Here is a 19,980-nt window from a genome sequence, read left to right as displayed (position 1 = left end):
CAGTAAAGACAGTATGCTACTCCAACTGGATCTAGATAGGTTGGGAAAATGGGCTGACAAGTGGCAACTGAAATTTAACATCGACAAATGCAAAGTACTGCATATGGGTAGCAATAACCGAAGAGAAACGTACCAACTGTGTGGTACTACACTCAGGGAAGTGGAAAGTGAAAAAGACCTGGGGGGGGGATTGTGCAGTCAAATATGAAGTTCGCTGAGCAGTGCAGACGAGCTGCCAGGGTAGGTCATGGAGTCTTGTCAATGATGTATAAGAATTTTGCTAGAAGGGACAGGGAGGTGATTATCCCGTTATACAAGGCAATGAGGCCACACCTAGAGTACTGTGTACAGGTCTGGAGGACTCATTTTAAGAAGGATGCTGAGTTGCTAGAACGAGTACAAGGAAGGGCAACAAGATTGATGAGGGAAACAAAGGGGTGCTCTTACCAAGAAAGGCTTCAGTTCTGCAAATTTCAGTGCTGCAGACCAGGCACCTGCGGGGTGATCTGATTGAGATGTATAAGGCCGTGAGCAAGCTGAATGCTGATGGGATTCTTCCTATTGCTCAGACTAAGAACATGAGGGGACCAAGTTTCAAATTGAGGAAAGATAGTTGTAGAATAGATGTGCGGGAATTTGCCTTTAGCCAGCGAGTAGTTGATTGGTGGAACAGGCTTACATCTTTTGTTGTGGAAGCTAATAGCCTAAATAAATTTAAGGCTGAGCTGGACAGGATTTGGAATGAATGGAGGAGTTTTTTTTTTTTTTTTTGGCTGATGCTGCATAAGCTTGCTTTCTTGCATCGTGTGCCATCGTAAGTCTAAATATATATAAATTTATATATATTTAAATATAAAAAGGACTTTTCTTATCCAGATCTGCCATTCGTTGTATGACCTGTGACAGAAATATAAACTGTATTTTATTGAGAGTTCCATCAGAACCTCTCCATAAAATTTCATCATCAGATTATGAATGTAATGTATATGACGACAGTGCCTATTTCGGCATAAAAATGCACGAGAATAAGATAGATGCCAATTATGAAAGTATTGTTGAAAATACTCTCAGTAATTGGGATGTAAGATGAGCTCAACGGTTCATTTCTTGCACTACCACAAATTTACTTCCCTGTAAAATCTTTCTTCCATAGGAGGAGCTGAGGGAGCGATTCCACCAAGATATAAAGGAAATGGCAAGAAATTACTAGGGATAGCAGATTCTACTAATCTTTGGAAATGGAGGCTGCCACGTAATCTGTAAAAGAAACAACAAAACGTTAAATTTGAGACCAAAAACATTTAGAATTTATTTCTAGAAATGTTGTCAGTCTGCATCACGTACACCTATTAATGTTCTTCATTTTCTTCCCTTTGGGTTTTATCTATATTAATGTAAAAAGTTTCACTTTGTTATTTCATAAATGAAACAAAATTTGCAGAATAAGTGCATTTTGTAGATTCCCAAATTGGGAATTTACAAAATTCTCATTTTTCAATTTTCCTACACAATGTTATTATTTCATTAATTAAAAATAATGCCGAATTTGAAATCAGCATAGTAAAATTAGTTAAGTTACCATATTACAAGAGAAACCCCATGTAACATCATAAGCTAAATTTTGAGACCAAAATTTAGCATGGAAACATGATGAAACTATATTTTTTGAAAATAAAGCTCGCATATTTCTATGTATTACGCTTGCCATTGTGGCAACTATTTGCAACAGTAGGAACTTGATAGAAGGGGGACGTTGACATGTGCAGTGTGAACATGAAGTCGCGCAGTGACATTGCATGCAACGTTCGAAGAGTGCCTTGTGGTATGTGAAACGCTTGCTTATGGCATGCAGCATTATTCGATACAACGGTACCAATATATATTTGATTGTGGGTATAATGCGAATAGAATTACTTAATCTTATTTAATTAGACTACACGGAAGTATATTAACCTTTGACTGGTCATATTCAGTTTTTTTTTTTTAAAGGTGCATAAGCAACTTAGGCCTTAGTGTACAAGCTGTGTACAAAGTGTACAATTATGTCTGTGCAAGCTCGTGTGTTAACGGACGATTTGCATGTTGTGCAGAATGAAAAACCTGGAATAACTGACGTGGAAAAAATTCTACTCACTCCGTCTGAGATCACTAACTACAACCCGATTGAAGAGATCTTTAGTTCGAGTTCCATCCATGTTCCGTAGTCATCGATGGGGCTCGAACACGGACCTGTCTAGATGAGTGATAAGTGGCGAAACCACTATACTGTCATGGAGGACTCGTTCAAGTAATCTTCAAGTTTATTTCTACTGATTGTTTACGAATTTTTTTTCCCTAGGTGACTGTTATTTTAAAATATTTTAAATGGAAGAAAGTGACGAATCTCTTCAGGAAAGTAAAAGGCTAGTCGCCTTTTAGAACGAAGAAAGAACGAAGAAAGCGTTGGTTGGTTGGTTGGTTACAGCATAAGAGTTTAGAAAGGAATAAGAACTTAAAAAGTGCAGAACGAATAGGTACTGTAACAGCAAATGGAACCATTTGCTGTTACATGGTTCCATTTGCTGTTACAGTACCTATTCGTTCTGCACTTTTTAAGTTCTTATTCCTTTCTAAACTCTTATGCTGTAACCAACCAACCAACCAACGCTTTCTTCGTTCTTTCTTCGTTCTAAAAGGCGACTAGCCGCAAATGGAACCATTTGCTGTTACAGCAGTGAGCAGTGAGCAACCGATTGCTGTTAGTCTGCAACTTTTTTGCTGATGATGATGTTTTTTTGAATCGGTTTTATGATTTCCTCCCTCCCACATGTTTTGATATTATTCCACCGTTGATAAATTTTCAAAAACTTCAGTAATAGTCTGTCAGTAATGTAAATAGAGCGTATTTTTATAATGAAGAATGGGAATTTATCTGGACCTGCTATTGGCTTGTTCGGAAGTTTATTGACTACCTCTACGATATGATACGATATTTGCTGACACTAAAATACTTCATCGGAGGTTTTAGAGTCTTATTTTGTGAGAGACATGCGTATATCGTATTTCTAAACTCTTCCTGAATATAGCATAAGTTTATCCTTGAAAGGTGCCTTCAATCCTTTGTCTAGTCTGATCCTATTCAGTGCAGTCTCATCTTCTTGTTTACCTTCAGGGAGATGGATCTCCTCTTCTTATTTTCTTTCAGATGGGATTTCTCTCCTGTCTTCTTCTATTTTCCAAATAAGTATTGATTCTTCCTCAAGGCGACTTTAGATTCGTTGTTAAACCATATATTTCATCAGTTGGTCAGCCAATCCTCTAGTGATATCCTAGAGGCACAGCTAATCTTCTGAGATAGTTACATTATTACCATGCAGCTATTTTCATATACAACCATATAGAACTTGCAAAGTCTGACTGAAGCACGCTTCTGACTAAAAGGCTAGTATTAAAAGTTCTTCTCGAATTAAAGCACAGCAAGATCAATAAAGACGGTCTTTTTAAAGGTAAAGGCTTCTTGTTAAAAACATTAATTAACGTAAAGATCGATTTTCTGACTACTAGTAGAATCTACCACATTGCAGTTACAGTGTGGTTCACTGTTCCTAATTGCATGCACGACAGGTCACATGGAACTGTAAAGAGACATACACGGCATCGCGCCCTCGTGAGTAGCACAGTTGGTAGGATCACCGTCCTCCCCACACTGGGTTCAAAAGATTGAGTTCGAATCCCGTCGATGATGGGAGGAATTTTTATGGGTATTTTTCACAACGTGGCTGAGTTAGTCTGTCTCAGGCGAGGGTAGCATGGTTTTTTCTCCCGGAAACTCGGCTTTTTTCGTCCAGAAAACAGAAAATCGACCTCAGGACACATGAAAACAATTTACAAACAATATACACGGAGCAACATGGCCTTAGTCGCCGATGCTCCTAAAACCCAATAACAACCAACACAGCATTGCGAAAACTGCAACCTCCTTTATCATGAAAGGAACTCAACATGACCCACCACTGATCGACATTCTCCAGGAACTGCCACAGTTCAACAACATAGGGGCAATTAATCTTTCGTTGGTCCGTTTCGTTGCACATGCATAATGAGACAAGCTAGTCAAAGCCTCGTCATCTGTTGATGATAGTGCGAAAACTTGACCCAGAAATTACACTTTGAAACAAACTGCCTGTCATCCAAGTGCCAACAGATAAAATAATTGCTTTCATTAAATTGTTGCTCGATGGATGAATGCTGATTCACATACAGAAACAAAAAGGGTTTGAACCTGACTTTATTTCATGATGCATCTTGTGATATTTATTTCATGATGCACCTTGTGATATCATTCTCAAGATTACTCCGAGGAATAATAACTGAGAATTTATGACGTCCTGCTTTCTGACTGTAACAGCTTACCATTATTTCGGGTCTTTTTGAATCTTGTTGAATTGAATCTTGAGACTGTCATGTTCTTCAATTTAATCTCTCTCTCTCTCTCTCTCTCTCTCTCTCGTTTTATTTGTTAGGAAATCCCGCATCTTTAATACCCCGTAAGTATCCAGCATTGAAAATAATTCTTCGCGAAGGATGCAGAAATTTCGTACTTCAGATTTCTTCGAATCTAGTGAAGCTTGTTTACCTTATGCACAATATGCAGTGATTTTCAGTAACACTACGTGATTGTAGGGTGATTTCCCTTATGGTATGTGAGTTGCGTGCCCTTTGAGGTATTACGAATTGTGGTGAGAGGTACTCCAATTATAATTAGCCAGAGGGATTAAATAATTAATAACCCCTCTGACCTTATATGGACGTCTCGGACTCTAAAAAAAATTTTATATGACTTTAGATAGTTTACATTCTTTGATTACTAAAGGGAATCAGAATGATCACGTAATGGAAAGTAGCAGGTGAACTGCCACTTCTGGTTTTCATTGTACATTGCGAATGGTGACCCAACTTACAGTCAGCCACATCCTTCGATTCCATCACTCTATCTGTAAAATAGGCGCCTCCGTAGCCAGGTGGGAAGGAGCAGCAGTGCGTAGCACACGCTTCTTGATTAGACTGGGGTTCGAGCCCATCACCACCAAATACGGAGGATGCGGGAAGGTCAGGAAATAACCACCGCATATCCCGGAGCAATATGGCCTTAGTTGCTAATGCTCCTAAAAACCAAACAACAAAACAACAACAACAAAACTGTAAAATAACTGTAACGCTACTCTTAGGTAGCTTTGCATCTCCAATATACAGGAACTGTTAACTGCATATTCTTGGAAATGATGCTAATCTGAGCTTTTTGCTACCTGAAGTGTATGTAACTATAATCGTCTTTAACCATCGTTTGAAAAAGAAAAAAAAAAATCATGTACAGATATTATACGGAAGTCTGAACATTCATTTTTAATATATTGTATAGTTTTTTCCGTACAATAGAGACTCACAATGATGGCGGGTAATAACGACTAAAGCGCCACTACTAAAAAATCTTTCTGTACTCGGATGGAAACTCTACCTATGACTTTGTTACAGAATAGTGTGAAGAACGCCCCTCAATGAAATGACAGTGGGAAGAATTTTCCGTTGTACTTTGTTCAGGAGTCACGTGCCAGTACAGCACGCTCATGCCGTCAACATTGTAGCTGTACCCGGTCGTCATGTTGCCCCTCTGTAGTATGATTACACCAAAAACGTCTCAGCAATTCCCGAAGCGTGTCAGTAGTCTAAGCACGCTGTCACACTCCAGGGGTCTGTTTTGATACCGTGCCAGTCTCCGAATCCACCTGCTGCAGGTACGTTAGTTCCGCTTGTAACATCTCGAACCAGACTGGGAGTAGTTCGCATTTTGTGAATTTTTAAGTAGATAGGTGGTTGAATTCATAGTTTTAACAATTTTTCAGTACAACTCTCCGAATTCGTGAGAATTCGGAGAGTTAAGTTTTTATCCATTTTCTATTGTTTTCCTGTATTGCTTAGAATTATTAATTATTGAAGCTTCCCCTCCCCCTTTACACCGTTTGTACAAATTTTGGTGATTAAAAGAGTAATTTGATGTTGGGATGAAACAGATTTAAAAATATATATATTATATGCGCAGTAAATAAACTGCGACGTGCATTTTTTTTTTTTTTTTTTTCTTACTATAGTTGCCTTAGCTGACTCACAATATGATACGAGTTGAGCGGATTTCATAACCACTTATTGGAACCTGCAGTTTACGGAAAGTAAAGTGCAAGGACGCACTATTCTGAAACAAAAAAAAAAGGTGTATATGTAGCTTATGACATTTTAGGACAAATATAAAACTACATTAAGAATGCTGACAGAAAATTAACCTTGTAGAAAATAAATAATCTATAATAAATAATCGGAAGAGAAAACAAAAGGAGATTACGGTGCTTTGTTTCTCAATAAACCGAATAATCATATTCTATAATCTTTCAAACGTGGCGCATCCCTTCTTAAGAAGTTTTTATAACCAGACAACTGAATGTTCTTTAAAGTATTTCCAAGAGTCTACGTTTTTGGTATCAAGCCCTTCCTTCAACGTGTTTTCCGTTTCAGCTCAATTATAACCAAAGCAGAAGAAATCTCCAAATAGATACAAGTTATAAATTGCTGAATTTATAAATTTACCGATTCCAGGCATATATATAATGTATTAATAACAAATGGTTGTAGTGAATAGTAACGGCTTGAAAAGAATGATAATTAAAAAAATTGGGATGGTTTATGGACAAGGGGCACTGCTAGTAATAGCAGAAATACCCAACGACCATAATGGAATATAGATAAGTAGATTACAGTATGAATGGAGAAATGCATCAGATATAGTAACAATGGAAAAAATTAAATAGATACCTGTAAAATAAAATTAAATGAAATATAAAATAAAATAAGTAAATAAAATAAAAGTTATTTATTTAATTTAATTTTATTTTTACTCTACAGGTACCTATTTAATTTTTTCATTGTTACCAAATCTGATGCGATCAGCATTTTTCTATTCATACTCTAATCTACTTTTATATATATATATATATATATATAAAGAAAAATGTGAAAAAAGCTTTATTTCTTCATGTCATATTTCATAATGTAGCAAATTCCCCGATGAATTTGCTACTTTGCATCGTTTGTTGTAACCTTTATGCGAATTGTTCACAGTTAGTTTGTAGGTATTAACGGGCATATCATTACATTACAATTAAGTGTATTATGATTATTAATTTTCATTCAGCTCTTTCTTCGAGAAGTTACATTCTAAGCGTTTTTTTTTTTTTTTTTTTTTTTTGTCAAATGTTTGTCTAATACTTCGCAGAACTAGTTTTCATTGATTACAACATTCAACACGATTGCGAATATGCTCGAACTTGTAATAAGTAATGGCCATATGACTATTTTTAATTCAAGGTACTTTTTTTTTATTTTTGCTGTTGTTAGGGCGGCACCTAGAACGAGTACTGCAATTCGAGAACGTACGCCATTTGGAGTATTGCAATTCACCCCGTTAGTAGAAATGTCTGAGTGTGATGCGAGTTCTCTCTCTCTCTCTCTCTCTCTCTCTCTCTCTCTCTTTTTGTTTTCTCTTTTTTATAACTTATTTTAGATCATGAAGTGGAGATTCGGCCGCCGTAGCTGTTGTTGTTGTTTGGTTTCTAGGATGCATTATCAACTAAGACCATATTGCTCAGGGGATATGCGGTGGTCATTCCCTGACCTTTCCGCATCCTCCGTATTTGGTGGCCCACGGGCTCGAATCCCGGTCTAATCAAGAAGTATGTGCTACGCAGTGCTGCTTCTGCCCACCTGGCTACGGAGGCGCCGGCCGCCGTAGCCGCGTGGTGACTTACGAGGGTGCATGCATGCGTACATGTGCGTTGAGTTACCGTTGTTCAAGTCGCGTGACTGCTAAATACGGGGCTCTTTCTTGTATTCTCTCTATTTTGTGAGCTCCTCTTACTGTGTGGTCGTCCCGAAATACAAATTTTATTTATTTTTACTTTGAAAAGTTTGAGTGACACTAATTTATGGGAGGTGAAATGGATGCATGTTGTTTAGTGCTTGAACAAAAACTTGAAATATTCAAAACTTTGTCTGTTGATGGTGTAGACCAGGAGGGGCCAGCTTAATTTGTGATGCGCTCTCCTTTTTTTCTTCAAAATGTGCCGCGATCTACCATCTCAAGAATTTCATTGCACATGGTTAAAAAAGTTAATCAACACAGGTTGTTTATAAATTAAAATTAAATGAAATTCAAAATTCTTATTTTAAATTGATTGGTATTTAAATTCTTAAATTATGTGAAGTTTGTGTCTTCATGTCATCTTCCAAGCTTTCAAAATCGGAGATATACTGTGAAAAGGCCAACCGTAAAGAATCTTCTGTATGCAAGTCCGTAAGAGTAGAGCTATTCTTCGTCTTTGTTTGTTTCAAATACGAAAATGCCGATTCACATAGATATGTGGAACAAAAACAGAAATTTAAAAGTTCACTGCATTTTTTTACATTTGGGTACTTTTCTCGGCAAACGTATTTCCAAAAGTCTTTTTCTGATGATCTGGCTTTTCGGAAGATATCGCTTTGCAATGTAATAATTTTATTTTCAAGTAATATTTTCTCCATGTGAAAAATTTCAGCGATTTTTTTCTGAAATTTGTTTCGTATCTTAGTCGATATTAAATGGGTAAGAAATATATTGAACAATGTCTTCAATTGTTTTAAAATCATCACTGAATCTAGTTTCAAAATCGTCCACAACTTTCTCAATTTCAGAAACATATTTCTCACAATTAAATTCAAAAACAGGATATTTTTGCAAATGATCTTGGAAATGATCTTGCAAAATGATCGAATTTTTTTCTTTGAGATCCTTAGCCATTGCCAAAAATTAATATTTATATGCAGAAATACTACTAATCATGCCACGCACATTTTTATTTTTTTCTTGTAATTCCCAATTCAGATCATTTAATTTACGGGTAAAATCAGCCAAAAAAGCCAAATCACACAACCACTCCATATCGTGCTTCTTTGATCAACAATTTTTTAAATTTCATTCGAAATCTCTGTAGATACTTACTCCGACTCAGCCGTCTCACATCTGTGTGTAATATCAGATCTGGTTCATTTTCATCGAGATTTTGAAAAGTCTCCATTGAAGAGATTGTCCTCTGATGGAATTCACGATTTTGAAAGCTATGTCCATAACACTTTTAGTATTTAATCTTTTGCTGGCTAACACTTGTTGGTGGATGATACAGTGGTAACTCAAAAAATCTGAGAATTTATCATCTTTTTGGCACAATGCGATGAATCAGTTAAGATGCCCCGTCATTGCTTTAGTTTAATCTGCTGTTATTTATACGAGCTTAAATAAAGTTTTTTCAATAAAATTTTTGAATGCGTTAAATTTATCAATACCTCTAGTTCTTTCTTTTAACGAATCCATACCCAGCAGTTCTTCTCTAGTGGCAGAATCATCGAAGACCATACGAATAAAAATGAGTAATTAAGGGGTATCACTGAACGTCTGTAGATTCATCCAGTTATAAAGGAAAGGACACACAATTAGCAATATGAGCACGCAATTGTAAGCTCGCATTTTTACTCATTTTTTGATGCGTCGCATCACAGTATTTCGAGATAATTGCAGATCTTGAAGAGCACTTTTAATTTCATTTTTGTTCTTAAAATTTTCAAAAAGAGAATCAGTTATTTCTAAAAATGCGTCTTTGATCAATTGACCATCAGAAAATGGTTTTAATTTTTTTGCAAGAAGACTCGCTTTTAAATGATGCAACAGTTATTGCTTTAGATTGTAAATTAGGTGTCTCGAAGAAAAAATTTTGTTGTGCGAATAATCTGGATCTAAGTTCTTTTAATTTATTTTTTCTAAGGTCACTATTAGGTGGAAAATCCTACTGGTATTTACCATGTGCCTTTCTAAATTTCCTTTTTTGGGTATAGCCACGGAAACATTGCAAATGAAACAACAACGTTTTTCATTACAAAAAAGTATTCTAGTTCCCACTCTTGATGACAATGGTACGTTTTGCTCTTTTTCGTAGCATTAATTTTAAATCAAAGGGTATTAAATTAACGTATAAATACTGTCCAGTCATTAATATTAAGTAAGCTAAATAAGAATTCGTCACACTATGCTCTTCCCAACGTAATTGCCTAAATTTTCATTAGATAAGCTTAGCTGTTGCGCGGCGACAAGAGTAGTCACGTGGTTCAACGGATTTGTAATAAGCGTGTGCAGTGGGGGGGGCACAATAATAATAACATTTAGATTTTGATTAATCTATTTTTTATATATATTCAAAATTCGTCGTGATCGACCGAAATTAAAGCCGCGATCGACTTGTTAGCCACCCCTGGTAGACAGTTCCTGTAATGAAATGATCTCGATACTGAACATAACTCTACGCTTCCTTAGCCGAGTGATCAGGAGCGGGAGTGCAGTAGCACGCGCTCTTTGAGTAGACCGGGGTTCAAGCCCCTTACTGCTGAATACGGTCGATCTACCCACCCGCAATGGACCAGCGTGGCCGATTATGGTCCATTTCCCTCAGCATGAATTGTTGAGGAGGCTTCCATCCTGCAGTGGGTTGTAATGGCTGCAGTTTACCTTTTTACTGAACATAATCATTTTTAAAACTTTTTTTCTTTAAAAGGCTGTGTTTAAATTGTAAATAATTATTAGTCTTTAGTTACAATCTAGGCGTACCCTGAATGAACTCATCATGCCAGCGTATCATTATTTTAGCAAAGTATGCCTCTCTCTCTTCTATGAATAATCTTTAATGTAGAGTTTTCTCCGATATGATTCTCCCTGACCAGCTTCTCGGTTATAAGCTGGTCGGAGAGCTTAAGGCAATTCTTGACTAAATGAAGTTTTGGTTCTCACCCACGGCCAACAGAGCTTGGAGCATTACTTGAAGATTATATATAGATCATAACAGTGACCGTTACATAAATTGCATCACTGAAATTTTCTCCCAAAGCAAGCGTTACAATCGAAATAATTGCCCCTATAGTCTGAAATATGTTATACGCTGTAAAATGATTATGCATTTTATTGATAAGAAAATAAATTAAAGAATTAATATTGAAATAGGATGATGGGGAGAAATACCAGCAACAAACAAATACGTTTGTGATACCATTAGGTCTTCCATAACAGATATCAGTATTTTTTGACACACAATGAGCTTTAGTTAACCCCTTGAACCTCTGTGGCATGGAGTGTGTTAGATTCTTGATATAATCTCTGCTTAGTTCAGGTCCCAGATATTAATAATGGTTTCTTGCAATGTTATATATATGGCTTTTTAGCAGCAATTTTCTGTCCCATAACACTCCAGTAATTTTTCAGTTGGGTTCAATCGGTACTGCTTCCTGCAGTGTGGCAAGGCCCAGAATCACGTTGGAAAATACAATTTTCTGTTCCTAGAAAGAGGTCTCTAATGACGGGAAGATGCGTCTCCTTTAGAACTTTCGTGTGGCAGTGACCATTAACAGTACCATTTACAAAATGTTGCTCCTTGCTCGTTATGCATCCCCCAAACCATCTGGCCCAATGGAAATTTTACTGTTTATTGAATACAGTCATGGTGATAAGCTTCGTTAGATCTACGCTGAACGTTTACTATACGATCCGTGGAGGTTAAATTTGGATTCATCAGAGAATGGTACAGATTCACATCGCTTAATTGTCCAATTAGCGTATCCTTTAGTCCAGGTTAGTCGTTTTTAACTCTTGGATTTTGTCGTTGAGGGCTTCTTACGAGGTCGATATGCCTTTCTGAATGCTACAAGTTGTTTTTGTCGGAGAGTTCTATCATCATTTGCGTTTACTCCAGTAAGTTCCTTCCATGGATTTTAGGTCTGTGGAACTGGCATAGACGCGTCAAAACTGTCCTGTGCTGCAATATTTAGTTTCAGTTCGGTTTCAGATTTTCTTTTAACATCTCTGGTCTCACGTTTCTTTTTAAGTAATTTTGACACCGTAGACTGGTTAGTTACACTCTAGTTACTACAGCAAACTTCTGCAGCTGTATGTTGACAAGAAAAGCGTATTTACTGCTAAAATACTCTTTTCTTCCTTGGAGTTAACTGAGTATGTGCCATACCGCTGTTGCATAGGATGTGAAGATAGCAGCAGGTGAATGTTCTTATAAACAAAATGATGCAATACCACTATTACAGAATGAGGATATCGTACTAGCTTTGCAGGATGCTATAATAGTGTCTTGAGGTGATGTAATTTTACCTATAGACGGAGTTAAGGAAATGTGTGACTTTAGGAGGAGGAGGATGCAGTTTATGTGACCGCCGTTGGTTATTCGTTCTAGGCTCTTCCCTGGGATTTGTAATGAGAGACAGTGATGTTACCATCTTTATTATGTTTATTTTACTTCCTTAAATGAAAGACAGGAGAGTAGATAATATAAAAAAAAAAAGTTTTGGGATAATTTTTTTTTTTTTTTTAACATCCAAGGTTTAGAATTACCTAGAGTAGTGCTTTTAAAACGGTTCCGGGGAACTATGATGTTTTGAAATTGTGCTCCGTTATTTTTCTAATTTTTTTCGTCAGATTTTTATTTGATTTGTGTACTGTTTTCAATTACTATTTTCAATTACTATTTTCAATTTACTGTTAAAAATATTCTGTGAAAAATTTACATTTTATAAAAGGTTTCGCAGATGATTTTATGTAATATGAAATGGAAGTATCATTAAAAATATATAATCATAACATGCAGCTTAACGTGAATTCACATACCTGAGCTGATACAGGGTCAATTTTGAGCATATAAGTTCAGGACAAATTGAGTTCAGTATGTCTCGAGCACTGGAGGAAGAAGAGAGTCATAGCAGGAATTGATTGGTGCAGAGAGTCTAGTGAAGCAAATGGAATACCACACCTCTCCGCGATCATCTTGTACGATTGGTGGTCAGAAAATACGTAGACATCGTCTGGATCTTAGGTCGAGAATAAAAGAGACGATATGCAGGATTTCAAGAAAATTTATTCAAGTCTGATCCAATGTTCCGAAGTAAGAGGATTATTAGCAGCATCTGCCCAGGAAGAAGCTTGTAGGAGAGCTCTTTGCGATTCTCGATTAAGTGAAGTTTTGGTTTTGCCTCGATCGCGGAGGAGAGTTGTTCCATTTGCAGATATCCAGAAATTAGGGGAGGTAATCCTGCTGTGAACATCTTGACAGCGGTTTTCTAAAATGGAATTCTAAAATTGTGATTATATCGAGAAGCCACGGGATGATTAGCTGTTTGACCATAGTAAGGTTGTTAGTTGTAACGGGTAGGGGTAGTTGGCGTTTATGGGTGGCCCACTTTAGACCCTTTTGAATTCGCCTGCCAGTATTGGTTTTTGAAGCGCCGGGATATTCAGAAGTCTAGGATTGCAAACTAAACTAGTGAAGTTATAAATAGATTTAATGTGATTTGGTACTTATCAGTGGATCCTGAATAAGCAGGTTGTGTCTCCCCGCCGTCTTTCACTTGTTTGGAGAAGTCTGGGTTTGATTCCCCTCGACGAGTGGAGGAATTTATAAGCTTTTCTTCAATTGAGGCTGTAGTTGATCGATCTCAAGCAGAGGGAAAGTAAGGTCCCCCTTGGTTATACCGGAGTTTTTACCCCTCATAATATGCACATCGGCCCGTGAACACACACATGCACTTGTGCGTTTATAGTACATGTACACGTACGGATATGAGTGACAAACTGGGCTATTGAAGTTGTTATTTTTATTGTTTTTTTAGTTACATATTTTCGCAATTTTATATTTATTTTATTTTTGTTTTTTACTTGCTATGGGACCTAAATTTTAAATTACAAGTTTCTCTTTTAATTCTGATAAAATGTTTTTAACAATTTTAATCATATTTTTTATTATGAGTTTCTTTTTATACTCATAAATTGTGTATTAACGAGCTGTGACTTCTTATTTTTTACAATAACATTGACAGAGTTACGTATATTCATATATACTGTACATATATATATATATTTACTGAGATAGTTTTGTTATTACGAAATATATCACATAAATAAGGTATGGTCGCGCCTTTTCGGCCGAAGAGGCTCCAAAAATATTGTCCAAAAAACAAGAAGCTCCAAAAATATTGTCCCACAACCATTAGGAAGAATGTGACGTTGTTGTCGCGTTTTTATTTCCGAATTGCAATGAGCAGAGGGAATGAATATTTTTTTTCTGTACAGTAAATTTTTAAGGGAATTCAGGAACGACAAGACTTCAGCCTTTAAATATACTCTTGTGTAAATAAGCTGAACGGCAAACGAAAGCCCTTTACTCTAGTTCCTCCCCCCACCTCAGGTTTCCTAAAATTGTCTGTAACTAGTTAACTATAAATTAGCTTTTGACATTGATGCAGAATCTCATTACGAATCTCATTAAGGGTAATCGGCAATTGCTGGTCGTTCTAATGCGCCGTGTTTCATACATTCTAGTTCCATTCCCTACAACAGTGAGGTAAAACAAGTTCGTAGGACAACCGTTTCGTCCTTATATTCATTACACAGTAACAGTTGAATATATTAATAGGCATTTTTTATGCCACGATTAAATTTGAGGACACAAAAATTACAGTAAAATAAAAATGCGATTCACAGGCAGTGGTGCAGAAGAAAATTGGACGGAGGCCTCGAAAAACTGATCCAAAGACGCAGCCGCTCTGGTTGTGGGCCCCTCCTCAATAGTAAAGATATTCACCCACTTCTGGATAGGCGTTGATAAATATCTTCTCGTTACATCATTGTTCATTTCATATCCCCACATGCCAAAAATTCTGCAACTTATACCAATCTGGAAATTTTCATAAACGTTAACTGTATTATTTCAGTTTTTTCACAAACATTATTTACGTACAGTATATTCCTTTTAATAATAATAACGAAACGTGTTTTAAAATTATGTTATTTATTTTATGGTAGAAATTGTTAGGTCATCGACAGGTCCTAACCTCCTCCCCCCCCCAAAAAAAAAAAGAAAGAAGAGAGAGACAGGTTGCAACTGTAATTTCTTTAATTTCACTATTATATCTGCAATGAACTCTTAAAATTCAGCATTTTAGAAACTGGAATACTTCAAAATTCTGCATATTTTACAAATAAATAAATAATAAAAGAAAAAAATATCAATATGAAGAAAATAATCCGGCACTCGTATAAACGATCGCATTTGTCTTTAAGAATCCATGCAAAAAGAAAGAGTGGCGTTTCTTTTTTTTCCCAGCTCTGTCTTATCATGTTATCTATTTTTTCGGCAAGCAGCAATGGACAGTGGTCTTAACTGTCACAAAAGAACAACATTGCCTTTGCTGAGTTGCAAAGACAAGTTTGTTATGCACTATTGCACTATTTTCAAATAGATGGCTCGCTGTTCAGGTAAATTAACCATTTATTTAAAAGACGAGACTGCAATGATAGCCTGTTTCAGGGCTTATGGTCCGTCGTCAGAGTAATCTATGGTAACTGCACGCAAAGTAGTGCAAAGAAGTTGTTCGATATTGGCATGCGGTATATATACAAAATCAGTTTCAAAGTTTCAAACCATGGCAATCCGTTGCAAAGCAAGTTTATTTTGTGAGAATTAAGAAGATGCAGTTTAAATTCTGCTCTTAAAAGCAGACGAAAAGACAAGATAGTAATCATAAATGTTTACTTTTTAATATTTTTAAATTTAATTTTTAAATTATTTTTGTTTGGGGTTAATATTCATTGAAATAGGATCGTTTAAATCTGCGCCCCCATTAAGTATACCTCTCAAAAATTCGTTTATTTCAAAATCCAGCATCTATCAATCCTCAAGGGCGCCGGATTTTACAGAGTTTATTATATTTCTTCTTGTTATCTAATTTATAATAATAATAATAAAATTCTTTAAGTTAAATCGTATACATTTGTGATTCCATTCACAGATAACCAGAGGAATCTTGCAAAACGTTAACTATACTTGTGACCAAGCACAGAAATACAAAGTTCCTACAAAATAATCATTAAAAACAAAATATCAGAATAGAAAATTATCTTAATTAAAACAAACAAGCCTACAAATTAAGCATAACATAAAATGACATCAGCATACTAGGACCCGCACTTGCACGCCTGTACCTTAGATACAGTAAGATAGGCCAAGGTGTCATCTCGATATGACTGCAGCCATTAAAAAAATCTTGGTAAATTTGCAGTTTTGTGCATGTAGTTCACAATGTTGATGTTCTGTTCTGGTTAGTTGGGCCAATCTGTCTTCTGTTTTAAAACATATATTTTTTTTTTTGTTTTTCATAACTGCAGTTTTAAATTCTTTTAGGAGAGTAAAACTTTATTTATGAAACTTAAAACCTTATTTATGAAATTTAAAACCTTATTTATGAAAAACAAATTTAAAATTTTTTAAATCTAGAGTTTTTTTTTTTTTTTTTTGTATCTGTTGTTAACATTGATATGATTTATACCTTTAAAATTTCCTGATTATGATATTTCATCGCTTCTGTTGCATCATGCAATAAAATAAATTCTTGTGAATAGCACAGTGGCCACAATTGCCATTTCTGTCAACAATTGTGGAAAAGGCCTGGGTTCGAATCCGTGGGACAGCAGGAACTTGGGTACTTTTTTCCGTGGGTCAAATTGGTAGGTTTTGGGTTGCTTTATTTTCTTCCCAGAAGCGGGAGCTTTTCATTTTGCAAACTGATCTGAAAATACGCACCATTTACAAACACATCATACGGACGCCTCATAGCCTTATTTGCCTCAGCGTAATTGGTTGGCATAAACTTTTGGGTCTGAATGCTAAATTGCGTCACTGCATGGGGGGGGGGGGGGTCAGATCCAAAAGTTCGGACCTCTGCATAGTTGTCTTTTGCTAGGATTGAGGAGCTCGGTGTTAATTGTCAACGGGTACTCCTGTTGTTTGCACGTATTGTTATTTTTAGTAATATGATTTGCTATTACTAGTCAATATCTAAATATAAAATCGAGAGTCGATTTTATATTTAGATATTGACTTTCTACAAGATCTACAAAAGATTCCGCTTCGATATTAGAAAGGTTATTGCTTTTTCTTTCTTTTTTTTGGGGGGGGGGGATGTTTCCTACAATTTTCTGTTTTGTTAATCTTTTTATCAATTTAGTTATTTTCAGCTGTGCCATATTCCTTCAGCCTGTACAATGTTTTCCTGTAAATAAAAAATCACTGTACACCTGTTTAGCCATCTGGCAGTTCCAGGGGCAGTAACCAATTGGTAATAAATTAATATACGATTTCCTAATGGTAATGATAATTTGAAAGATAGTAGAGTTAAGACATATCTGGTATCCGAGACACAAAGATTTTGTGTTATCCTCTCTCTTGTCGGCAGAATCGGTTTTATAATATATCTCCTTTCGGCGGTTAAATGTCATAGTTCCTTTCCGCGTGGATTTACTCTAGTGTGTTTTTGTGCTTGCAGATGGTTGAATTGCTGCAGGTAGAACAGGTTAAGTACCGGGTTTGTGTGAATGAATTGAATTAACACATTTCCCGTTAGTGAACTGCCGGCGATCGACTCTCTCAGCTAATTAACATTTTTCATTCTTGATTCTGATCGTTTATATTAACAGCCAAGGTCCTTCCACCTTCTTCACGGGGGTTTGTGTGTTATTTTAATATTTCCTCTCCCCCATTTAAAACAGCTTCCAGAGTTTTCCCTAATTTTGAATATGAAAATCCAATTCGCTGATTTGTCATATTTTTTAGCCTCCCTTCTGCTTGTCTTTATCCGTATTCCTTGTCTGTTATTTTAAGTGTTCCTAACGCTGCCATTACGTACCGTTAATAATCGTGTCCAAGCAATTTTACTCGAAGTAACTAGTAATCGAATTAAGTGCATGCCACTCAATCCCTGCTGTCTACGTCAATTTGTCTCGCACCTTCTCCGTTAGGCAACGCTTTACGCCGCCCCTTTGATCCACCATAGGAAGCATAACTTACTGGTGTACACAGACACGCATTCCTCTTACCGCTCTGCTTTGGGGGAAATATTGATTTGCATCCGCTCTACGTTGATCTAAATCGAGTTGCACGTGAACGCGTTCACTCCTGTGACTTGACAGCAGTCGACAAACAAGGAACCGATTCGCGATATTCGTGTACGATTCGTTCCTTTATAGGTAGTTTTGTAAGCTTATCAAATGCCCATTAATCTGGTGTCACCCGAGTTTATTAGGAATTGTAGCGACTTTCTAAGTGATATAATAGCACCTCTGCATTGTTTGTTAAGTGTTAGTAATAAAAAAAAAATTAAAAAGTTAAGTAAATAATAAAGTTTTTTTTTTTTTTCGGTTTTTTGTTCACACTAACTACATTAACTTCAAGTTCTGGTCGCTAAGTGGCACTCTTTTTCCCCCGAGGTTGAGTGGTAACTTGGAGGAGTAAAGCAACACTTCCGGGGCTAAAAAAACTAAAATATGAGTAGTCCTACTCCTCCCGTCTCTGAGATCTCTATGAAGATTTTACTAATAAATTATCTTGTTTATACTCCGGCCCAACCAGGTCAGTGGAGTTTACAATAAATCATCAATAGAAACATCAATCGTATTTAGCAGTCACTGGTTTGAACCCCGGTGCACTCAAAGAGCGCATGCAGTCTCGCTCCGGACCACTCGGCTACGTCAGGTCTAAAAAATGTTCTTGTTTATACTCCGTCACGACCACCAGGTCAGTGGAGTTCACAATAAATCATCAATACAAATATTAATCGTATTTAGCAGTCACGGGCTTGAATTCCGGTCCACTCAAATAGCTGACCATTCACTGAGACGAAATCCTCGTGACTGCCTAGGACTGCTAATCGCCTGAAGACAGACATTCCCTCCATAAAACGAAAAAGAACAGCCTCTACCTCATTTGTAAAATCAGCTTCCTTAATTTATACACTCTACAGAACATCAAACAATTGGAAAAATGTCGTTTTTGTTTTTTATTCTTTGCGGATTGGAAAGCTTGCTCAAGTCAGCGAAACAGTTGCGTTCTGGAGACATTCTTGTGGAAACAAAGATTTCCTGAAAACACTCAGACGCGACGATATGTCGAACGCGACGATATGTGGAATACCCATTACAGTAATTCTCCATAATACCTTTATTATCATGGGGGGTGTAATTTAACAGTTGAACTGCTTGACGTGTCGAAAGAGGAGATCTGCTTGGAACTATCGGACCAGAGAGTGGTAGTCACTATTTAAACGCATCTACGCCAGGAATGGGGTGCTAGTGCTAGAGGAACGTAATCCTTATCGTAATCTACCAACACCTCCAGTATCTGTCTAAATGGGATAAAACTGTCCAGTATTAGGCTGGATTCCAAACTTTCTAAGATGCCAAAAGTATGGCCACTCTCAAACATCCTTGTGGTATGTTTGCCTGTGTGAGATGCAGCTCAAAAGATCACAAAAACAATATATGCACAGCTTCTCAACCAAACTGTTCCAACTGCAGAGAGATGCCCTCCATGGCAGCCTAGTCAGCAGAATACATTTGTCACTCGTTTAGACAAGTCTGGATTCAGTTCCCGTCAAAGACTGAATGAATTTCTACACGCCTCTTCATTCGCCGCTATAGTTAACCGATTTCAGGCGTAGGATGTAGGATTTTCCTCGTGAGTTATTCCAGGTTTTTCAGCCCACGTAGCAGTCGCTTAAAGCATAGGTTTTAAAACTGGGTTTGGTGAGATTTTTAAACGAGAGGTGATTTTTACAATCTTTGTTAAATTTGTTTTTTAAAGAAAGAGGAGTAGATAATGAGAAAAATGGCTGGGATGAGGATTTTTGGTATATTAACAATATTTTAATAAGGTTTAAGAAATATTATATATATAACATTATATTATATATTTCTTATTAAGAAATATTATACATTTCTTAATATGGAATAAGAAATATCAAGTTTTCAAAACTGTCTAGAGCTGTTGT

General features: G+C 36.5%; 1 protein-coding gene across 1 annotated transcript in view; it reads left to right on the top strand.

The window, feature by feature from the left end:
* Positions 1-19,980, top strand: part of LOC150083126 (ankyrin repeat and fibronectin type-III domain-containing protein 1-like) — a 558,629-nt gene that overhangs the window by 172,590 nt on the left and 366,059 nt on the right. The gene's annotated exons all lie outside the window — the stretch shown is intronic.

This window comes from Mastigoproctus giganteus, chromosome 7 (assembly GCF_048544385.1).
Source record: "Mastigoproctus giganteus isolate SK-2022 chromosome 7, ASM4854438v1, whole genome shotgun sequence".
In the NCBI taxonomy this organism is placed as follows: Eukaryota; Metazoa; Arthropoda; class Arachnida; order Uropygi; family Thelyphonidae; genus Mastigoproctus; species Mastigoproctus giganteus.
This window is presented reverse-complemented; position numbering and strand designations above follow the sequence as displayed.